The 21,545-nt window shown below is 44.8% G+C and overlaps 1 long non-coding RNA gene across 1 annotated transcript; it reads left to right on the forward strand.

Annotated features, from left to right (window-relative positions):
* The first annotated feature begins 13,801 nt into the window (after window positions 1-13,801).
* On the forward strand, window positions 13,802-19,633 carry LOC115178538 (uncharacterized). Its single transcript, XR_003872645.1, has 2 exons — window positions 13,802-13,831; window positions 19,506-19,633. It is a non-coding gene; the product is annotated as an uncharacterized LOC115178538 (long non-coding RNA).
* Window positions 19,634-21,545: the final 1,912 nt, after the last annotated feature.

Below are 21,545 nucleotides of genomic sequence, written 5' to 3' on the forward strand. Positions count from 1 at the left end.
ACCGTTAGAACCATTGGACGCCTTAAGATGCGTTTGGGAAACCGGGCCCAGATATCCAGTTTCCTCTTCTTCTTCCTCGTTCTCCTTCTTCGATGTGACAGTCATCTCCCCCTCCTCCTCTTTCACTCCAAAACCAGCATCCTCCTCTTCCTCTTTCACTCTGAACGCGTCTTCCTCTTCTTTCACTGAAACGTCTTTCTCTTCTTCTTTCACGGTAACAGCTTCACCCTCTACTTGTTGTTGTATTGTAACAGCCTCCTCTTCCTCCTCCTCTTTAACGAGAGTTTCTTTCTCCGTCCAGCAGATCTCTTCTTTAGCAGGAGGAGAGTAGCTTAGTGAGCTCATGTTCGGGGATGTTAGCTAGCTAGGCTAATGCTAACTTAACCAGCCCGCTAGTTGACTAATAACAACAACACCGTAATATGAAATTAAATCGGATAACTAACTAGACGTCAGGAGTGTGTATAAAACACATTGGCTAATATACACGAAAGCGTCTACAGAGCTTGATTGGTTCGGCTATTTTGGCTAGCAAGCTACCGAGGTGGCTGACTCACTGTTGCCGCTGTTGAAAGAAGCGTTCCGTCCACTAAATTATACGTCACACTAGCCAGCATCGCCTTAGTCGCACATCGCCAACTGTTGACTGGAGTGGGTGACGCACTTGGAGTAAAATCTATATTTAATTTTCAGACAAAAGTTAAAGGGCAGGAAGCATGAGTTTTTACTCACCAGTGTAACAACACAGTGTGGTTAAAGACTTGGTAACTTAGTTGTATGCACGATCTGTTACCAATATGTACAAACAGTTATGTTTTTGCGTTATTACATATTGCCAGGGGCGGAAATCCCGGGGGAGACACGAGCCCCCCCCATCCTGGGAAAAATTAATGATTGTCCCCCCCCAATATATCACTGAAACATAACTATGTAATTTAAATAATATTAATAATACGCAATGAAAGCAATTGTGCTGATTATAGACACTTAATAGCGCGTTTTTAAGTTTCAAAGAGTTGCGACCCCCCCCACCCTTTGCCCGCACAATGGTTGATCCACTGCCAGTTCCTTAGTTTGGCAAGGTAACAGAGGGGTCCGTATCTACTGTCTGAAAGCACTCAATGAACGTAACTGACGTAGGTTAATCCGTCAATCGCGCACACACACTAGCTGAATATGCGAGCTAGCGCGCAAATATTAACTATTAAAGCTAGCTAGTACCTATTCCATTTATGTGGCCTCGTCAAGATGGAATCTTTGCTATCGTCAATTTATTCCAAGATCAGCATGCAGAGGATGTAAATTAGTGCTTCAAAGTCCCTGTGATAAGGTTAGCGATAAACTGAAATCCAAACTGAACTACACTCTCTTCTACCATTGTCTTAAATATATTTAATGGTCTCATTACAAAAGCTAAATTGTCGCAAGGGAACTTTTATTTATTTATTTTATTTTACCTTTATTTAACCCGGGTAGCAAAGATTATAGCAAACACCACTGAAACTGAATTGGTGCTCGCTAGCTTTGCAAATTCAGCTATTGTTGGAAGCCAGACAATATGAAAGAAACTATTAAAATTACAAAAGGTTGCAGCATATGTTGTGTAAATGGTGAACTCATACAGCTGTCAACTCTTGTCATTTTAATCCGTTTCACATTTGCTAGCTACCTTTTAGATCGAAGCCCAAATAGAATGATAGAAGATGATAGAAGCCCATCTCCTACTGTAAATAACCTACACACTGTGTGTGTGTGTGTGTGTGTGTGTAGCCAGCCAGCCAGCCAGGTAGAAAAATGGCAGAAAAATAAAAGACGGACATCAGAGTATTTTTCAATACACCCAAACGCATAGTAAGAAACCCTAGTAGCCTAATATCTCAAAGACTAGTTGATAAAATGTTCATAAGAAAGAAATGAAATTCTAATGGAAATGTTTCACAATGATGTCATTAGGCAGAGCAGGCAACAGATGGCACACAGACAGCAGAGTTGGGGACAGATATGCAGGGACAGACTGGCAGAGACAGGGAGTCTCAGGTAAGTTTGTTGAGTCTTTGTTTGGCAACATTATGAAAGGTTCTCAATTTTTTGGACTTGTAAAATAGGAACATAATTGGAAAATGCCATGGATACCCCCACTCTCAACTTAAACTGGTGACTGAACTAAGATTTGTTAAAGGCAATGGTATTGCTGTTGTGATTAGTTGTGTAGTTTTGGGTACCGGAAGTTAGGAGTACGGCAAACACCTTATTTCTTTGGTTCCTCAATATACATTTACCATATTACAATGTAGGCTATGTGTTACAGCACTACTTTTGGTGTCCCCCTCAGGAATTGCTCTTGAGAAAATTTCATGTAATTGTCCCCTCCAAAGTTGATATCAGATTTTCGCCCCTGCATATTTCTTAACTTATTTCTGGATATCTTCTAAACTACACACAATGCACTATTTCGCAACGTCATATGGAGGATCTACTCTGTGCTACATAGTTTGTATGCTAGCTCGGTAGCTAGCTCAAGCTGGCAAACATTAGCCACACCTCATGCTTTCCATGTACTGTGTGGTTGTGTTATCTAAAGGGAACCCATTAACACGGTAGGCTCTGGTGCCTTCTTGCCGTGGGCACAAAACGAAAGAGAAAATCAACCTGCTAGCTCCTTTTTGTTTTGTCAACTTTTCGATTGGGATGTTGCGTTTGATACCGTAGCTACGAGGCATGCGTCAAAATCGCTAAGCAGTAAACTTCAAAACAGTGTTCCTGATGCCTGTATCACTTTATCAGCAGCACGTGATCAATGATGTCTGAAGATTCATTTCGTCGAACAACCACCTGATTGGTTTGGTATTGAGCTTGTTCTACATTTCAGCCGACAGTGCAGGCAACAGGCGACTGATGTGTTCTAGTGGGTCTGGGCAGGTGTGATGTAGTTAATGGAGATGGAGGTGTGTTCTAGTGGGTCTGGGCAGGTGTGATGTAGTTAATGGAGATGGAGGTGTGTTCTACTGGGTCTGGGCAGGTGTGATGTAGTTAATGGAGATGGAGGTGTGTGCTAGTGGGTCTGGGCAGGTGTGATGTAGTTAATGGAGATGGAGGTGTGTTTTAGTGGGTCTAGGCAGGTGTGACGTTGTTATTGGAGATGGAGGTGTGTTCTAGTGGGTCTGGGCAGGTGTGATGTAGTTAATGGAGATGGAGGTGTGCTCTAGTGGGTCTGGGCAGGTGTGACGTTGTTATTGGAGATGGAGGTGTGTTCTAGTGGGTCTGGGTAGGTGTGATGTAGTTAATGGAGATGGAGGTGTGTTCTAGTGGGTCTGGGCAGGTGTGACGTTGTTATTGGAGATGGAGGTGTGTTCTAGTGGGTCTGGGCAGGTGTGATGTAGTTAATGGAGATGGAGGTGTGTTCTAGTGGGTCTGGGAAGGTGTGATGTAGTTAATGGAGATGGAGGTGTGTTCTAGTGGGTCTGGGCAGGGTGTGATGTAGTTAATGGAGGTGGGGGTGTGTTCTAGTGGGTCTGGACAGGTGTGATGTAGTTAATGGAGATGGAGGTGTGTTCCAGTGGGTCTGGGCAGGTTGTGACTGTAGTTAATGGATATTGGAGGTGTGTTCTAGTGGGTCTGGACAGGTGTGATTGTAGTTAATGGAGATGTGCGGTGTGTTTCTAGTGGGGTCCTGGGACAGTGTGTGATGTAGTTAATGGAGATGGAGGTGTGTTCCTCGTGGGTCTGGCCAGGTGTCGATGTAGTCTAATGGAGATGGAGGGTGTGTTCTTAGTGGGTCTGGACAGGTGTGATGGTCAGTCCTAAGTGGCGAAGATGGAGGTGTGTTCCTAGTCAGGTCTGGGACAGGTGTGATGTAGTTAATGGAGATGAGGTGTGTTCTTAGTGGGTTGGACAGCAGGTGTGATGTAGTTTATGGAGATGGAGGTGTGTTACTAGTGGTTCTGGGGCAGGTGTGATGTCAGTTAATGGAGATGAGGTGTTTTCTCGTGGGATCGGAGGTTGTGATGTAGTTAATGGAGATGGAGGTGTGTTTCTAGTGGGTCTGGGCAGGTGTGATTGTAGTTAATGAAGATGAGGTGTGTTTCAGTGGGTCTGGGCAAGGTGTGTGATGTAGTTAATGGCGCTGGAGGGTTGTGTTCTCAGTGGGTCTGGCAGGTGTGATTGTAGTTAATGGAGATGGAGGTGTGTTCTAGTGGGTCTGGGCAGGTGTGATGTAGTTAATGGAGATGGAGGTGTGTTCTAGTGGGTCTGGGCAGGTGTGATGTAGTTAATGGAGATGGAGGTGTGTTCTAGTGGGTCTGGGACAGGTGTGATGTAGTTAATGGAGATGGAGGTGTGTTCTAGTAGGTCTGGGCAGGTGTGATGTAGTTAATGGAGATGGAGGTGTGTTCTAGTGGGTCTGGGCATGTGTGATGTAGTTAATGGAGATGGAGGTGTGTTCTAGTGGGTCTGGGCAGGTGTGATGTAGTTAATGGAGATGGAGGTGTGTTCTAGTGGGTCTGGGCAGGTGTGATGTAGTTAATGGAGATGGAGGTGTGTTCTAGTAGGTCTGGACAGGTGTGATGTAGTTAATGGAGATGGAGGTGTGTTCTAGTGGGTCTGGGCAGGGTGTGATGTAGTTAATGGAGATGGAGGTGTGTTCTAGTGGGTCTGGGCAGGTGTGATGTAGTTAATGGAGATGGAGGTGTGTTCTAGTGGGTCTGGGCAGGTGTGATGTAGTTAATGGAGATGGAGGTGTGTTCTAGTAGGGTCTGGACAGGTGTGATGTAGTTAATGGAGATGGAGAGGTGTGTTCTAGTAGGTCTGGGCAGGTGTGATGTAGTTAATGGAGATGGAGGTGTGTTCTAGTGGGTCTGGGCAGGTGTGATGTAGTTAATGGAGATGGAGGTGTGTTCTAGTGGGTCTGGACAGGTGTGATGTAGTTAATGGAGATGGAGGTGTGTTCTAGTGGGTCTGGGCAGGTGTGATGTAGTTAATGGAGATGGAGGTGTGTTCTAGTGGGTCTGGACAGGTGTGATGTAGTTAATGGAGATGGAGGTGTGTTCTAGTGGGTCTGGACAGGTGTGATGTAGTTAATGGAGATGGAGGTGTGTTCTAGTGGGTCTGGGCAGGTGTGATGAAGTTAATGGAGATGGAGGTGTGTTCTAGTGGGTCTGGGCAGGTGTGATGTAGTTAATGGAGATGGAGGTGTGTTCTAGTGGGTCTGGACAGGTGTGATGTAGTTAATGGAGATGGAGGTGTGTTCTAGTGGGTCTGGACAGGTGTGATGTAGTAATGGAGATGGAGGTGTGTTCTAGTGGGTCTGGGCTAGGTGTGATGTAGTTTAAATGGAGAATGGAGGTGTGTTCTAGTGGGTCTGGACAGGTGTGACGTTGTAAATTTTGTATGATGTTGTTCATTGTATGTTTTTATTGTTTTATAACTACATTTAATGTTATAAAATAAAATAAATGACAATGCCAAAGTCAGGTTTGAAGTAATATGGAGGCTCTATTTCCAATGATGTAAAATTCAATAGAAATAACTTCAAATGTATAACTTCAAATTAAACCAATCATTTGCACTCATGACTTGAGTGATTAAAGTAAACCAATGTTTTGGAAATAAATAACGCCATCTAACCAAATATCAAAGAATATTAGCTATGTGCAGTTATCTTAGCCAGACAGCTAATATTAGCTATTTAGTCAACTAGCTATGGTCAGCGAGCTGGAGCCCAACTAGACCAGTTAGAACCCAACTAACAAAACCCAACTAAAACATGACTGCAGATCAAAAGAGCAGAGACATACAGAATGATGGCAGGGAAAATCACCAACATCCAAATAGATAGATTCCAGATGTCAGTCAGCTAGCGTGCTAGCAGTAAGCCAAGGTGGAAAAAGTTACAAAACTCCTGTAGTCTACTTCACAAAGAACATACTGAAAAGTAGTGATGGGGAAACAAAGCTTCTTGAAGCATTGATGCTTTCCAGCCTCTTGTGTCAAAAATAGGCTCATTACTCAAGGCTTTAAGCAACACTGAATTTAGAACAGCCACATTTTAATAGATGACGTCTCACACACCGTAGCGCGTGTGCAGCGTAGGCTTTATGTCCTGCTAAACCACTGGCTGTGTTCGAGAGCATCAAATCCATGCTGCATTGTGGGTAAATGGTGACTGACTGACTGACTGATTTATAAATAATAATGAGCAGTTATTTATGATGCAAGGTGATTTGTAGTGCAGTCAGTCAACCGGAGACCAGTTACAACCCAAGTAACAAAACCCAACTAAAACATAACTGCAGATCAAAAGAGCAGAGACATACAGAAGGATGGTAGGGAAAATCCCCAACATCCATAATAGATAGATTCCAGATGTCAGTCAGTACGCTAGCAGTAAGCCAAGGTGGAAAACCTTACAAAACTCCTGTGGTCTACGTCACAAAGATCATGCTGAAAAGTAGTGATGGGGAAACAAAGATTCCTGAAGCATTGACGCTTTCCAGCCTATTGTGTCAAAAATAGGTTCATTACTCAAGGCTTTGAGCAACACAGAATTTAGAACAGCCAAATTATTATAGATGACATCCCACACACCCTAGAGTGTGCGCAGCGTAGCCATTAGCGATTTGGACCCATGCCTCGTAGCTCCGGTATCAAACATAACAACCCTCTCGAAAAGTTGACAAAACAGAAAAGAACAAGTAGGTTTGGTTTTCTCTTTCCTTTTGAGCCCACGGCAAGAAGGCACCAGAGCCTATCATGCTAATGGGTTCCCTCTAGATTACACAACCACACAGTACATGAAAAGTATGAGGTGTGGCTAACGTTTGCAAGCTTGCACTAGCTACCAAGCTGGCATACAAACTCGGTAGCACAGAGAGGATCCTCCATATTATGTTGAGAAGTAGTGCATTGTGGGTAGTTTAGAAGATATCCAGAAATAAGTTAAGAAATACAGCCTATAGGAAGGAGGTCAGAGACCTGGCCGGGTGGTGCCAGAATAACAACCTATCCCTCAACGTAACCAAGACTAAGGAGATGATTGTGGACTACAGGAAAAGGAGGACCAGGCAATTCTCATCGACAGGGCTCTAGGGGAGTGTCACATCCTGACACTAGTAAGATGTCATTTTCTATAGTAGAGTAGGTCAGGGTGTGACAGAGGGTGTTTTGGGTTTTCTATTTCTATGTTTGGAGATCAACCCAAATAACCCCAACATAGAAACAGAAAAACCAGAAGGTTTTTCTGTTTCTATGTTGGGGTTATTTGGGTTGATCTCCAATTGGAGGCAGCTGATCCTCGTTGCCTCTGATTGGAGATCGTATTTAAGTGGAGTTTTTTTGTCCTGTGTTTGTGGGTGATTATCTTTTGAGTAGTGTGTTTTCCTCTGCGTCACGGTTTGTTGTTTTTGTGTATTCAAGTATTTAGTGTCTTTGCATTTAGTTTCACTATAAATAAAAGATGTGGAACTACGAACGCGCTGCATTTTGGTCCGATCCTTCGAACAGCCGTGACAGAATCTCACACCACCTAAAAAGGACCAAGCAGCGTGGTAAGGAGTATCTGGAGGAATGGACTTGGGAGGAGATTTTGGATGGTAAAGGACCCAGGAGGCAGGCTGGGGAGAATCGTCGCCCGAGGGAGGAAATCAAAGCAGCAAAAAATGGAGCGACGATACTACGAGGCTCTATATGCACCGAGAGGCAAGGCTGCGAGATAGCTTGGGGAGGGAGGGGGGGGGGCACACGGGGAGTTTTGGCGATGTCAGGGGGGAGACCCTGACTCTAACTTCCCATGCTTATCGGAGAGAGCCGTGGAGTGAACCAGAGCCAGTCAAGGAGTCAAGCGCGGAGCTCGACGCAAGATTCCGGAAAGAGGTACTTGCATCGAGAGCACTGCGGAGCGGGCGTGCTGAGGAGAGAGTGGATGAACAAGCAATGGGTTATGGGGTGATGCGCACTATATCGCCCATACGCACCCACAGCCCGGTGCGGTCGGTGCAAGCTCCTCACCGGTGTAGGGCGAAGATGGTCATTCAGCCAGGAAGGAGTAGGCCTGCTCAGCATGCCTGGTCTCCAGTTCGCCTCCATAGTCCGGTACGTCCTGTGCCTCCTTCCCACACTCGCCCTGTGGTGCGTGTAACCAGTCTGGCGCCACCTAGGCCAGTTCCACTCATCAGGACCTCCAGTGCGCATGCCCAGTCCGGAGTGTCCTGTTCCTGCTCCCCGCACTCGCCCTGAGGTGCGTGTTACCAGTCTGGCGCCACCTAGGCCCAGACTCACGCATCAGGACTCAGTGCGCATGCCCAGTCCGGAGTATCCTGTTCCTGCTCCCTGCACTTGTACTGAGGTGGGGCTTACCAGTCTGGCCGCCACCCATGCCAGTACCCACGCATCAGGGATTCCAGTGCACATTTCCAGTCCAGAGCCTCCAGCGACGCTCCCCAATCCGGGAGCTCCAGCGGCGCTCCCTAGTCCGGAGCTCATCCGGATGAAAAGCGTGCCCCAAGAGTAAACTGCCTGTTCTCTCAGGCCCAGAAGCTAAGATATGCATATAATTGGTAGATTTTAGATAGAAAACACTCTAAAGTTTCTCAAACTGTTAAAATTATGTCTGTGAGGATAACATAAACTTATTTGGCAGGTGATAACCCCGAGGACAAACCATCCCGGAGTTAATTTTTTTTGCTGCATGGAAATCCTCCAGGGAGAGCTGATGGCTGCAGGGAAGTCCTCCAGGAACTGATGGCTGCAGGGAAGTCCTCCAGGAGCTGTGGCTGCAGGGAAGTCCTCCAGGAGCTGGTGGCTGCAGGGAAGTCCTCCAGGAGCTGGTGGCTGCAGGGGAAGTCCTCCAGGAGCTGATGGCTGCAGGGAAGTCCTCCAGGAGCTGATGGCTGCAGGGAAGTCCTCCAGGAGCTGGTGGCTGCAGGGAAGTCCTCCAGGAGCTGGTGGCCTGCAGGGAAGTCCTCCAGGAGCTGGTGGCTGCAGGGAAGTCCCTCCAGGAGCTGATGGCTGCAGGGAAGTCCTCCAGGAGCTGATGGCTGCAGGGAAGTCCTTATCGACATTGAAAGTATGCATGGCAGCCATCTCTATGGGTCATGACCAGATTACTGCTGCGTCCACATCCTCTAGAATCACTATTTGTAACGGTCGTCGTAGTGAATGGACCAAGGCGCAGCAGGTACGTGAATGCTCATGTTTATTTGACAAAATAAAACACAATTGAACGGACGACAAACAGTCTTGCAGGCAACCACACAGCTATGCAAAGAACAACTTCCCAACAAAACCCAAACAAAACACATCCCTCTATATAAGACCTTCAAATCAGAGGCAACGAGGAACAGTTGCCTCCAATTGAAGGCCAAATCAATAAACTAAACATAGAAACTAAAAAGACTAGACTAGAAACATAGAAATACACTAACATAGAACATAAACCAAAACCCCGGAATACATAAATCAAACACCCCTCTACAATAAGCACACACTGAAACACACCCTGAACCACATAAAACAAATACCCCCTGCCACGTCCTGACCAAACTACAATAACAAATAATCCCCTTACTGGTCAGGACGTGACAGTACCACCCCCCCCCCCAAAGTGCAGACCCCGGATGCACCTCACACAAAAAAAATAAACACAAATAAACCCCCAAATAAAGGGAGGGAAGGGAGGGTGGCTGCCGTCACCGACGGTTCCCGTGCTACACCCCCCCTCCCCAATCCTCCTACTGGGGAGGTGGCTCAGGCTCTGGCCTAAGTCCCCCACCTAATCTGTCCACCCCCGCTGAATACATATTTAATGTTACCCCTCCCGAAGTCTCTGTGCTATGGCGCATCGCTGAAGACCTCGGGCTGATGTGCGTTGCTGGAGACCTCAGGCTGATGCGCATCGCTGGAGACCTCGGGCTGAAGGGCGAACTCTGGATGCGCCGATTCCGACTGTCGGGCGACTCTCGCTGCGTCGGTTCCGGACTGTAGGGCGACTCTCAGCTGCGTCGGTTCCGGACTGTAGGGCCGACTCTCGCTGCGTCAGTTTCGGACTGTAGGCCGTCTCACTCGGTTCCGGACTGTAGGGCGACTCTCGCTGCGTCGGTTCCGGACTGTAGGGCGACTCTCGCTGCGTCGGTTTCGGACAGTAGGCCGCCTCACTCGGTTCCGGACTGTAGGCCATCTCACTCCGGTTCCGGACTGTAGGCCGTCTCACTCGTTTCCGGACTGTAGGCCGTCTCACTCGGTTCCGGACTGTAGGCCGTCTCACTCGGTTCCGGACTGTAGGCCCGTCTCCACTCGGCGGACAGTAGGCGTCTCACACTCGGTTCCGGACAGTAGGCGTCTCACTCGGTTCCGGACAGTAGGCCGTCTCACTCGGTCCGGACAGTAGGCCGTCTCACTCGGTTCCGGACTGTGGGCCGTCTCACACGGTTCCGGACTGTGGGCCGTCTCACTCGGTTCCGGACTGTGGGCCGTCTCACTCGGTTCCGGACTTTGGGCCATCTCTAGACGGGGCACTGTTCCCGGACACTCTGGACGGGGCAATGTCGTCGGACACTCTGGACGGGGCACTGTTTCCGGACACTCTGGACGGGACAACTGTTGCCGGAAGCTCTTGATGGGGCACTGTCGCCGGAAGCTCTGGACGGGGTACTGTCGTCGGAAGTTCTGGACGGGGTACTGTCGTCGGAAGCTCTGGACGGGGACTGCGCACTGAAAGCCTGATGCATGGGGCTGGTAGTGGAGATACCAGACTGGAGACACGCACCCCAAGGCTAGTGCGAGGAGCAGGAACAGGACAAGTTGGACTGGGCTGATGCACTGGAAGCCTGGTGCGTGGTGCTGGCTTTGGATGTTGCAGACTGGAACACGCACCTCAGGGCTAGTGCGTGGAGCGGGAACAGGATACACTGGACCATGGGTAAGCACTGGAGGTCTTGGAGCGCACCTCCCTGCACAACCCGTCCGGGCTGGATGGTCATAGTAGCCCTGTACGAGCGGAGTGCTGGCACAGGGCGAACTGGGCCTGTGCAGAGGCCTGATGGTTGCCGTGCGTAGAGCAGGCGTAGGATAGCCTGGGCCTAGGAGGCGCACTGGTGGCCAGATTGCGCTGCGCAGGCATCCTCCTTCCAGGTTGGATTGCCCACTCTAGCACGGCACTTGCGAGGGGCTGGGATCGCTCGCACCGGACTGTGCGTGCACATGGGCGAGATCGTGCGCACTTCCGCATACATCGGCGCTCTCTTCACCACCACACTCCCATAATAAGCAGGGGAGTTGACTTAGGGCTTACCTTGGCCCAGCTACCCATGTGCCCCACCCAAAAGAAATTATTGGGGCTGGCCTCTCCGGCTTCCCATGCCAGCCGTGTTCCCCTGTAGCGTTCCCGGTCCTCTTCAGCCTCTCTCCATGGTCCCTCTCCGGATAATATCTCCTCCCAAGTCCAAAACTCCCGATAGTCCACCTGCTGCTCCTTTCCCCGCTGCTTGGTCCGTTTGTGGTGGGAAGTTCTGTAACGGTCGTCGTAGTGAATGGACCAAGGCGCAGCGGGTACCTGAATGCTCATGTTTATTTCACAATAATAAACACGAAAACAATGACCGGACGAACAACAGTCTTGCAGGCAACACACAGCTATGCAAAGAACAACTTCCCACAAAACCCAAAACAAACACACCACCCCTCTATTAGGACCTTTCAATCAGAGGCAAACGAGGACATTGTCTCCAATTGAAGGCCAAATCAATAAACTAAACATAGAACCTAAAAGACTAGACTAGAACATAGAAAATACACTAACATAGAACATAGACCAAACCCCGGAATACATAAATCAAAACACCCCTCTACATAAACACACACCCCGAACCACATAAAACAAATACCCCCTGCCACGTCCTGACCAAACTACAATAACAGATAAACCCCTTACTGGTCAGAACGTGACCACTATTCATGAAAGGTGCCCGCAGGCTACAAGCCTACAGGCTACAGCCTACAGGCTACAGCCTACAGGCTACAGCCTACAGGTTACAGCCTACAGGCTACAGGCTACAGGCTACAGGCTAGCTTTGCTAGGTCTTTCTTTGCTGCACCTCACCCTGTTACCAGACAGTAATCAAGACGGGGACCAGACCACAGCATGAACAACTAGTACAGTTGATTTTGTTGTGTCATAAACGCAGGACATCTTTTTATAACAGACATACCCCCTCCCTATCTTCACAACAACTCTGTCAATATGACTTCAACATGATAACTATTATGAGTCCTGTGGAACAGGTCCAAGGACAGGTAGTTGACCTCATATTATGGATCATTTCAGAGACAGAAGTTGGGGTTGTCAATGTGAATGGGTGGTTGAACTGAATTTTTTTACAACAGAAATTATTATTCTGGGGTCCCCTCACCATTTGCAGTGAGATTAGTATAACTTGCGTGCAGTGCCTCTTTTGTATGCAGTTTGGTGATATGCTTTAAATTGATACTCATTACAAATCTGCACTAATCAATCAACACATGCTTTCCTTTGGACATCTCCTAATAATATACAAAAACACCATATAGGCGCAGTGTAATGTGTTGTTGTACAGGTTCAGTCATAGTAGTATGATAGGTGCAGTGTAATGTGTTGTTTTACAGGGTCAGCCATAGTAGTTATGATAGGTGCAGTGTAATGTGTTGTTTTACAGGGTCAGCCATAGTAGTATGATAGGTGCAGTGTAATGTGTTGTTTTACAGGGTCAGCCATAGTGTAGTATGATAGGTGCAGTGTAATGTGTTGTTTTTACAGGGTCAGCCACAGTAGTACAGCGTCCCTGGAGCAAATTAGTGTTAAGTGCCTTGATCAAGGACACATCAGCAAATCTTTCAGATGTTTTCCTGTTCAGCTCTGGTATTGAAACCGCTCTAATCGTTAGGCTACTTGCCGCCCATTATTTTATTATTATGTGATGAAAGAAATTAAAAATATGAGCTTTTTTGTCTGGAAATAAAACAAACATTGATCTCAACTGCGTTTCCCACATCCAGTCAGCTGACGGCGATGTGTGCGTCTTTCAGGCGACGCTGCTTGTGTGACGTATAACCTAGTGGACGGGACGTTTCTTCAACAACACAACAGCTAGTCAGACACCTCCGCTACCTTATAGACAAAAATCGTTTGTATAGTTGCATCTGTGTTTTAAAAATACGTATGTCTAATAACTAGCTAGTTTCCCCATTTCATTTCATATATACGTTGTTAGTTAGCTGGCTTGATAAATTAGCCTATTACTAACGAACGCCAGCTAGCTAGCTAACATCTCCGACCATGAGTTCACTAAGCTACTCTCCTCCTGCTAAAGAAGAGCAGGTCTGCTGGACGGCGAAAGAAACTCTCGTTAAAGAGGAGGAGGAAGAGAAAGATGTTACAATACAACAACAAGTAGAGGGTGAGGCTGTTACCTGTGAAAGAAGAAGAGAAAGACGTTTCAGTGAAAGAAGAGGAAGACGCGTTCAGAGTGAAAGAGGAGGAGGGGGAGATGACTGTCACAATGAAAGAGGAGGAGGGGGAGATGACTGTCACACAATGAAAGAGGAGGAGGGGGAGATGACTGTCACAATGAAAGAGGAGGATGGGGGAGATGACTGTCACACATTGAAAGAGGAGGAGGGGGAGATGACTGTCACAATGAAAGAGGAGGAGGGGGAGATTGACTGTCACATTGAAAGAGGAGGAGGGGGCAGATGACTGTCACATTGAATGAGGAGGAGATGACTGTCACATTGAATGAGGAGGAGGGGGAGATGACTGTCACATTGAAAGAGGCGAGGGAGGAGACAGGAGATCTGATTAAGACCAGTAAGTACTGTCTTAAAATGCGTGGTTTAAAGCGAAGTTCGACTGAAATGTTTATGCTTGAATATGTTGTTTAATGTAGGAATTGATAAAACTTAGATGTGTATACCACCAACGAGCGGGTCACCAACAACACGTTAACAATGGATTTACACGCAAAATCCCATCTTTAATGTTCACAGAATGGACTTGCTCTTATCATGACTCAAATTATGTTGCATTACACTGGAGCGCGATTCCATGCCAACGTGGGCCGATAATATTTTTAGGATCTCAGAATATATTGTTTTGGCAATTCTCTCATAGAACCTCATTGGAGGAAGTATGTTCGATATGTTTTTTACATTTGTAACACAAAACCATGTTTGATAAAAGGGCATTTATAGGACATGATACAGACATCTAGTCATTATACTGTCAGACCCCATGACCTCTGACCCCTACATGATACAGACATCTAGTCATTATTCTGTCAGACCCCATGACCTCTGAACCCTACATGATACAGACATCATCTAGTCATTATACTGTCAGACCCCATGACCTCTGAACCCTACATGATACAGACAACCATCTAGTCATTATACTGTCCAGACCCATGACCTCTGAACCCTACATGATACAGACATCTAGTCATTATACTGTCAGACCTATGACCTCTGAACCCTACATTATACAGACATCTAGTCATTATACTGTCAGACCCCATGACCTCTGACGCTACATGATACAGACAACATCTAGTCATTATACTGTCAGAACCCCATGACCTCTGAACCCTACATGATACAGACATCTAGTCATTATACTGTCAGACCCCATGACCTCTGAACCCTAACATGATACAGACATCATCTAGTCATTATACTGTCAGACCCCATGACCTCTGACCCTAACATGATACAGACATCATCTAGTCCATTATACTGTCAGACCCCATGACCTCTGAACCCTACATGATACAGACATCTAGTCATTATACTGTCAGACCCCATGACCTCTGACCCCTACATGATACAGACATCTAGTCATTATTCTGTCAGACCCCATGACCTCTGAACCCTACATGATACAGACATCTAGTCATTATACTGTCAGACCCCATGGACCTCTGAACCCTACATGATACAGACATCATCTAGTCATTATACTGTCAGACCCCATGACCTCTGACCCCTACATGATACAGACATCATCTAGTCATTATACTGTCAGACCCATGACCTCTGAACCCTACATGATACAGACATCTAGTCATTATACTGTCAGACCCCATGACCTCTGACCCCTACATGATACAGACAATCTAGTCATTATACTGTCAGACCCCATGACCTCTGACCCCTACATGATACAGACATCTAGTCATTATACTGTCAGACCCCATGACCTCTGACCCCTACATGATACAGACATCTAGTCATTATACTGTCAGACCCCCATGACCTCTGAACCCTACATGATACAGACATCTAGTCATTATACTGTCAGGACCCCATGACCTCTGACCCCTACATGATACAGACATCATCTAGTCATTATACTTCTTACATTGTGCTCTAATATATAGAGTCTAGATTATCTTGGAGTCATTATGTTCCTTATAGTGTGCTCTAATATATAGAGTCTAGATTATCTTGGAGTCATTATGTTCCTTATAGTGTGCTCTAATATAGAGTCTAGATTATCTTGGAGTCATTATGTTCCTTATAGTGTGCTCTAATATATAGAGTCTAGATTATCTTGGTGTCATTATGTTCCTTATAGTGTGCTCTAATATAGAGTCTAGATTATCTTGGAGTCATTATGTTCCTTATAGTGTGCTCTAATATATAGAGTCTAGATTATCTTGGAGTCATTATGTTCCTTATAGTGTTCTCTAATATATAGAGTCTAGATTATCTTGGAGTCATAATGTTCCTTATAGTGTGCTCTAAATATTTAGAGTCTAGATTATCTTGGAGTCATTATGTTCCTATAGTGTGCCTCTAATATATAGAGTCTAGATTATCTTGGAGTCATTATGTTCCTTATAGTGTGCTCTAATATATAGAGTCTAGATTATCTTGGAGTCATTATGTTCCTTATAGTGTGCTCTAATATATAGAGTCTAGATTATCTTGGAGTCATTATGTTCCTTATAGTGTGCTCTAATATATAGAGTTCTAGATTATCTTGGAGTCATTATGTTCCTTATAGTGTGCTCTAATATATAGAGTCTAGATTATCTTGGAGTCATTATGTTCCTTATAGTGTGCTCTAATATATAGAGTCTAGATTATCTTGGAGTCATAATGTTCCTTATAGTGTGCTCTAATATTTAGAGTCTAGATATCTTGGAGTCATTATGTTCCTTATAGTGTGCTCTAATATATAGAGTCTAGATTATCTTGGAGTCATTATGTTCCTTATAGTGTGCTCTAATATTTAGAGTCTAGATTATCTTGGAGTCATTATGTTCCTTATAGTGTGCTCTAATATTTAGAGTCTAGATTATCTTGGAGTCATTATGTTCCTTATAGTGTGCTCTAATATTTAGAGTCTAGATTATCTTGGAGTCATTATGTTCCTTATAGTGTGCTCTATATATAGAGTCTAGATTATCTTGGTGTCATTATGTTCCTATAGTGTACTCTAATATTAGAGTCTAGATTATCTGGAGTCATTATGTTCCTTATAGTGTGCTCTAATATTTAGAGTCCTAGATTATGAGATGTATTTTTATATATTAATATCTCAAAAGTAGCCTTTCTGTTCCAGCTCATTTTTAGACATATCATTTGTAATGACATAGCCTACTCTTCAAACAATTCACACGGACTCTAGGTACTTTTATGATATGACCCGTTTTATAAGTAGAAATGGACAACTTTTATTTTTTGGCATCTTTTAATGAGGTCTCAGTTTAATACTTTCTGGTTGTAGCCTAGCCCTGTTGTAGATATAGAGGATGTAGCCTAGCCCTGTTGTAGATATAGAGGATGTAGCCTGGCCCTGTTGTAGATATAGAGGATGTAGCCTAGCCCTGTTGTAGATATAGAGGATGTAGCCTAGCCCTGTTGTAGATATAGAGGATGTACCGTAGCCCTGTTGTAGATATAGAGGATGTACCGTAGCCCTGTTGTAGATATAGAGGATGTACCGTAAGCCCTGTTGTAGATATAGAGGATGTAGCCTAGCCTGTTGTAGATATAGAGGATGTAGCATAGCCCTGTTGTAGATATAGAGGATGTAGCCTAGCCCTGTTGTAGATATAGAGGTTGTAGCCTAGCCCTGTTGCAGATATAGAGGATGTAGCCTAGCCTGTTGTAGATATAGAGGATGTAGCCTAGCCCTGTTGTAGATATAGAGGATGTAGCCTAGCCCTGTTGCAGATATAGAGGATGTAGCCTGGCCCTGTTGTAGATATAGAGGATGTAGCCTAGCCCTGTTGTAGATATAGAGGATGTAGCCTAGCCCTGTTGTAGATATAGAGGATTTAGCCTAGCCCTGTTGCAGATATAGAGGATGTAGCCTGGCCCTGTTGTAGATATAGAGGATGTAGCCTAGCCCTGTTGTAGATATAGAGGATGTAGCCTAGCCCTGTTGCAGATATAGAGGATGTAGCCTGGCCCTGTTGTAGATATAGAGGATGTAGCCTAGCCCTGTTGTAGATATAGAGGATGTAGCCTGGCCCTGTGTAGATATAGAGGATGTAGGCCTGGCCCTGTTGTAGATATAGAGGATGTAGCCTGGCCCCTGTTGTAGATATAGAGGATGTAGCCTGGCCCCTGTTGTAGATATAGAGGATGTAGCCTAGCCCTGTTGTAGATATAGAGGATGTAGCCTAGCCTGTTGTAGATATAGAGGATGTAGCCTAGCCCTGTTGTAGATATAGAGGATGTAGCCTAGCCCTGTTGTAGATATAGAGGATGTAGCCTAGCCCTGTTGTAGATATAGAGGATGTAGCCTAGCCCTGTTGTAGATATAGAGGATGTAGCCTGGCCCTGTTGTAGATATAGAGGATGTAGCCTAGCCCTGTTGTAGATATAGAGGATGTAGCCTGGCCCTGTTTGTAGATATAGAGGATGTAGCCTAGCCCTGTTGTAGATATAGAGGATGTAGCCTAGCCCTGTTGTAGATATAGAGGATGTAGCCTAGCCCTGTGTAGATATAGAGGATGTAGCCTAGCCCTGTTGTAGATATAGAGGATGTAGCCTGGCCCTGTTGTAGATATAGAGGATAAATCCATTTCAATTCAATCACCTTTTTGACAGCATCCCTTTTGAGTGTCCATAGAGTATCCATAGAGTGTCCATAGTTGTTTGCCCATGGAAGAAGTGGTCAGAAAGTTACTTTTTGGACCTGAATGGCAAAACATTAAGGAGATGTGGGGGGCGGCAGGTAGCGGCAGGCAGCCTAGTGGTTAGAGCGTTGGACCCGTAACCAAAACTGTTTTATAATTCCCCCCCCCCCCCCCGTCCAAAAAAATAATTATTACATTTTTAACCTTTTTTAATGTCAATTATCTAAAAACGTGCAAACTCCATGTTTGCACATGTTGTAGTTTAGACTCTACTTTACATCATCTGAGGTTTTTGGGTCTTGCCTGCCATCGGTTGAATACAGGGTGGGTGTCATTTCAATTATACACATAGAATTCATAGAATGGACCTGTCCTTTCAGACCAGTGGTAGAAAAAGTACCCAACTGTCATACTTGAGTAAAAGTAAAGATACCTTAATAGAAAATGACTCAAGTGAAAGTCACAGAGTAAAATACTACTTGAGTAAAAGTCTAAAAGTATTTGGTTTTAAATATACTAAAGTATCAAATGTAAATGTAATTCCTAAAATATACCTTTAAGTATAAAAATTAAAAGTATAATAATTTCACATTCCTTATATTAAGCATACCTGACCGCACAATTTTCTTGTTTTATTATTTTATGGATAGCCAGGGTCACACTCCAACACTCAGACGTAATTTACAAACAATGTATTTGTCAGATCAGATGCAGTAAGGATGATCAGGGATGTTCTCTTGATAAGTGTGTGAATTGGACCATTTTTCTGTCATGCTAACATTCAAAATGTAACGAGTACTTTTGGATGTCAAGGGAAAGTACTTAAGTAGTACTTAAAAGTATTTTTAGTTAAGTACTTTGCACCTCTGCCATCAGACTACTGCAGTACATCATTGAAATTGTAATGACATTTACATTTTAACTTCTAATTACTACCACAAAGATGGCCGCCGGTCCGTCCAACCGTTGAATGTCAACTTAAATGGTCCTCTCTATTCTGTTTATTTTTATGATTTCAACAGGTTTCTTATGGAGGATTGACAGTATAATTTAAAACAACAGATATTCCCATTCAAGTCCAACATTCTCTGATGTGTGGACCTCCAACCATCTCTGTGGTTCGATTTGGAAGTCGAAATGTACATTTTAGGACCATTTAGTAAATTTTTCGACCAAAACATGACACCATGAGAACAAGATTAGATTTGGGAGCTCTACATTATTTGTTTTTGAAATCTCACCAAGTTTACGTTTAATGATGTAATGTTGTGAAAACTGACCTTGGGTTATTGAGGGATGTAGTCTAGATTAACCTCATATGAAGACAGTTTTATCATGTGGAGGTTTCATTCAGGCCTCTGTTTAACAAAATAATCTGTTTGTCTTTGGCAGGAGAGAGACCAGACTCTCCCTCTGACAGCAGGAAGAGTCCTTCAGGGGAACCAGACCCAGAGACGCCCAAACCAGCCAAACGACATCACTGCTCCTACTGCGGAAAGAGTTTTACTAAGTTACGAAAACTAAAAGAGCATGAGAGGACACACACAGGAGAAAAGCCTTTCCAATGTTCCCAGTGTGGAAAACAGTTTTAGTCAGTTAGGGAGCCTGAAAATACATAAGAGAATACACTCTGGAGAGAAGCCTATCACTGCTCCCACTGTGGAATGACTTTTACCTGTTTTAGGGAGCCAGAAGTCATCATGAGAGAGGACACACAGGAGAAAAGCCCTACGACTGTTCCCACTGTGGAAAGAGTTTTAGGTGGTTAGAAGGCCTGACAAGGCATGAGAGAATACACACAGGAGAAAAGCCCTACCAATGCTCCCACTGTGGAAAGAGTTTTGCTCAGTTAAGGAACCTGAAATCACATCAGAGGGTACATACACAGGAGGAGAAGGACATACCACTGCTCTCATTGTGGAAAGACATTTTCCCAGTCAGAGGACCTAAAAGAGCATCAGAGGACACACACAGGAGAAAAGCCTTTCCAATGTTTCCCAGTGTGGAAAAAGTTTAGTCGGTTAGGGCCGCCTGGAAATACATAAGAGAATACACTCTGGAGAGAAGCCTTATCACTGCTCCCACGTGGAAAGGCTTTTTACCTGTTTAGCGAGCCAGAAGTCACATGAGAGAATACACACAGGAGAAAAGCACTACGACTGTTCCCACTGTGGAAAGAGTTTTAGGTGGTTAGAAGGCCTGACAAAGCATGAGAGAATACACACAGGAGAAAGCCCTACCAATGCTCCCACTGTGGAAAGAGTTTTGCTCAGTTAAGGAACCTGAAATCACATCAGAGGGTACATACACAGGAGGAGAAGACATACCATGCTCTCATTGTGGAAAGACATTTTCCCAGTCAGAGGACCTGAAATCACATGAGAGAATAGAGAGGCTGTTGTCTGACTTATGTTTTTGACTGAGAATGTGTGTTTTTGTTCTTGCCAAATGAAATCATACTTGTTTATATGAAATCATAAAAAACAGGTTCTACTTTTGTGGATGTTTTTTTCATTCTGGCGACATGATCATGTCTAAAATCAGATAAAATATTTTAAAATATATATTTTTTTTTCTTATTCGATTGATTGGATGCAAATGTCAACCCTATGATGTTGTTCATTATATTATTTGCAAAAATGTAAATTATTATATAAGTAAGTAGCCTTGCACGAGTCCAGAACAGCTCTTAGAAACAGGAGCCTGTCTTGTATGATCCAGAACAAATCAAATCAAAGGTTTACCTTACTGGTGAAGTGCTTACTTACAGGCCCTAACCAAACAGTGCGATTTTAAGTAAAAAATAGGTATTAGGTTAACAATAGATAAGTAAAGAAATAAAAACAACAGTAAAAGACAGTGAAAATAACAGTGGCGAGGGCTATAAACAGTAATGAGGCTACATACAGACACCGGTTAGTCAGGCTGATTGAGGTAGTATGTACATGTAGATATGGTTAAAGTGACTATGCATATATGATGAACAGAGAGTAGGCAGTAGCGTAAAAGAGAGGTTGGTGGGTGGCGGGACACAATGCAGATAGTCCGGGTAGCCAATGTGCGGGAGGCACCGGTTAGTCGGCTAATTGAGGTAGTATGTACATGAACGTATAGTTAAAGTGACTATGCATATATGATAAACAGAGAGTAGCAGCAGCGTAAAAGAGGGGTTGGGGGGGCGGGACAATGCAAATAGTCCAGGTAGCCATTTGATTACTTGTTCAGGAGTCTTATGGCTTGGGGGTAAAAACTTTGAGAAGCCTTTTGGTCCTAGACTTGGCGCTTGGTACCGCTTGCCATGCGGTAGTAGAGAGAAACATTCTATGGACTGGGGTGGCTGGGGTCTTTGACAATTTTTAGGGCCTTCCTGACACCACTGGTGTAGAGGTCCCTGGATGGCAGGCAGCTTAGCCGGAGGCTGAACAGCTCATA

This window comes from Salmo trutta, chromosome 38 (assembly GCF_901001165.1).
Source record: "Salmo trutta chromosome 38, fSalTru1.1, whole genome shotgun sequence".
NCBI classification, from domain to species: domain Eukaryota; kingdom Metazoa; phylum Chordata; class Actinopteri; order Salmoniformes; family Salmonidae; genus Salmo; species Salmo trutta.